Source organism: Limulus polyphemus, unplaced genomic scaffold (genome assembly GCF_000517525.1).
Source record: "Limulus polyphemus unplaced genomic scaffold, Limulus_polyphemus-2.1.2 Scaffold95, whole genome shotgun sequence".
Lineage (NCBI taxonomy): Eukaryota > Metazoa > Arthropoda > Merostomata > Xiphosura > Limulidae > Limulus > Limulus polyphemus.
The window spans coordinates 568,162-570,801 of NW_013665705.1; the positions used below are offsets into that span (position 1 = coordinate 568,162).

At 37.7% G+C, this 2,640-nt stretch overlaps 1 protein-coding gene across 6 annotated transcripts in view; it reads right to left on the bottom strand.

Annotated features, from left to right (window-relative positions):
• The window catches only part of LOC106469229 (IQ motif and SEC7 domain-containing protein 1-like), a 136,488-nt gene that overhangs the window by 45,330 nt on the left and 88,518 nt on the right, over nt 1-2,640 (bottom strand). For 2 of the 6 annotated variants that reach the window (XR_002612948.1, XR_002612947.1), the window contains exon 1: nt 1,527-1,652. The exons of the other annotated variants lie outside the window; for them this stretch is intronic. The gene's annotated coding sequence lies outside the window, so the exon portion shown is untranslated. Of the gene's footprint in view, nt 1-1,526; nt 1,653-2,640 lie in introns of those variants that run through there. 6 annotated transcript variants of the gene reach the window in all.

Sequence of the window (2,640 nt, forward strand, 5' to 3'; positions counted from 1 at the left end):
TGAAAAGAAATTATTTATTGCAGATATTTTTTTTCTCCACGTTCCTTTTACTGAATGGACACAGAATCGGCCCAACCGTACAGAAGACGAAATGTTGACTATAATTCCAAATTTACTATGCGTACCTAAACGAAATGTGGCAAGCTTTTAGTACAATGTATTGGTCTGTTGTACACAAAAAGTCAAATGTGTTACAAAACTATATGCACTCAAGATGTGACATGACAAGTGAATTGACGACGTCCGTCTGATTCAGACTCCGAGAAGTCTGAGTGCAAGGTGATGTTCATGTAGATGTAAATGCACATCTACAGTTGTTGTCAGTATCCCAGAGTACTGTGTCTAGTGTTCATTCTTCTCTACCACGAACAGTCGCTAAATCAGCAATAAAAGGGTACAAATGAATAGTTTATAACTCTGACTACGTAATACCATGTTGACTAGCACTTTGTAAAAGGTCATGGAAACCACACTTTGACCCCCCATCAGTGCACTGGAAAGGTTTCTTGTACATTGAATCCACCTTTTAAAACTCAAGTCATATTAAATGACTAAAGTCATTATCGAGTCACGTTCGTTGATGAACTACTAGCTGGAGTCGAAACTGATCAACGCTCTAAGAATTCGGTTTTCTGAAAACGTATTCTTGTGACCACTCCTACTCTGTGTTAAAGCTTGTCAAGAGTAAAATCATGGCTAAGCAACGTTTCGGCGACTTGATGGTGCTGTCAGGTGAGTAGAAAGTTGGACCATGTTCATTTCTAGAATCAACTTGTTCTTGATCCTCAATGAAAATCATTGTTCACATATACATATCGAGTAACAATTGGACTACGCTATGATGCCTACGCTTAGAGTATGACCTACCGATTTACACAAGAACATACAATTACATAAATGTATATAACCTAGGGAATGCATTAGTCGTGTATCAATATCAACATTTTGTTTTGTGTATTTGCCCCCCCTACCTAAAAGTTTTGGGCTGCTAGCGCCCCTAAAATCAACCACATGTTACTCGTATTAACAATTAAATTTAAAATTGAATTCTAAAGCATACCACCTACTATTTAAAAAGGTTTTTGTGGAAGGGTCGTAATTAATGTTTACACAAAAGTGAAACGAAACTGAACAGATCCTTAGAAGTAACCGTACGAGCTTCGTAACGCACGCGAGAGCACGTGGTAACTCTCCAAATCACGTCAAAATTCGTTTCGTCTTACGAACCTCGTGACTTTTATATCAACCGTAGGCGGTCTTACCTATTGGGCAAACTGGTCAATTGCCCGGGGCTCCACATATGGAAGGGTCCCCGATGCTATGCCTTTTAATCTACTTCGGAGTTTTCTTATCATTATGGTGCCCTATTTACTGAATTCTGCCCGGGGTTCCAGAACGACTAAGACCACCCCCGATATTGATCAGATATATGGTAAACAACTATCTTGTCAAGAATCACAGATATTCATGTGAAATCAAATAACCAATTTTTCTGAAAGCAATTAAATAGAATACGTCAGACCCACCTGTAAACGAATCCAGAAACACAGAAGATCATAGTGGTGGAGAAAACAATATTTTGATGTTTCCGAGTAAAATAATCTTATCCTGAGTTGCGAATATCCTTCCGCAAAGAGTCCGTTAACAGATCCACTTTCTTATCAAGGTTAGTTCATATGAATCAATGTAATTCAACTTAAGTTTAGTATTACTTTAAAACCCTCTGACCCGATTAAGGACGTGTGATAGAAAACAGTCATCCCATAAAACTCATCTCTACAAGTCCATAGAAAAGCGACCAATCATCGTTAACGTCGTAGTACAGGTCAACCAATAAAACGCAAGGTAAAATAACTAGCCTCTTCCGATGCGGTTGAACAATCTTTCATTCTTCAATATAGTGACAGTATTACACAAAAGGTTACACGGTGTCGAAACTAAAACACCTAAACATTGTTATATTTGTGTCTTCGAATTCCAATTCATTTACAGTAAAAACAAAGAAAATAAACCGAATAGTCATTAAAGTTTTGGCGTGCCATAATCATTGGATGCACGTCACTTATAAACGAAATTAATGCCACCTAAATAAAGCACAACCTACACAATTCATAAGGGACTGTCGCTTGTCCAAGGCTGATCAAATTCCAAAGTAAGAAAAGTAAGATGGAGTCACTACAGATGGTGGTTCAGAAGTAACAACATATACACATAACAAAAAACTGACCTGAATGTATCGTCTTCAACTCGTTATTACACGATATACGACATACTAATTTCTTCTGTAACACGAGTGACGTAGTTTGAACCCTTTCATTTTATGATTACTAACATTATTACTAGCAAACTTTATGGAAATGAATAAGTAACCGATATATCTAATTTAAGATAAGGCGTCCTCTATGGGCAGATTCGCCCTCGCAATAAAAATCAATCATGAATATTACCATTCTTGGGTTCTGGTGCAATAGATACCGCGTCCAATAAAATAGTAAACAATTATTTGACATAAGTTTGCGTACGAGTTTGTTTGTTTGTTTTGAATTTCGCGCAAAGCTACATGAGGGCTATCTTCGCTAGCCGTCCCTAAGTTAGCAGCGTAAGACAAGAAGGAAGGCAGCTAGTCATTAACACCCACCG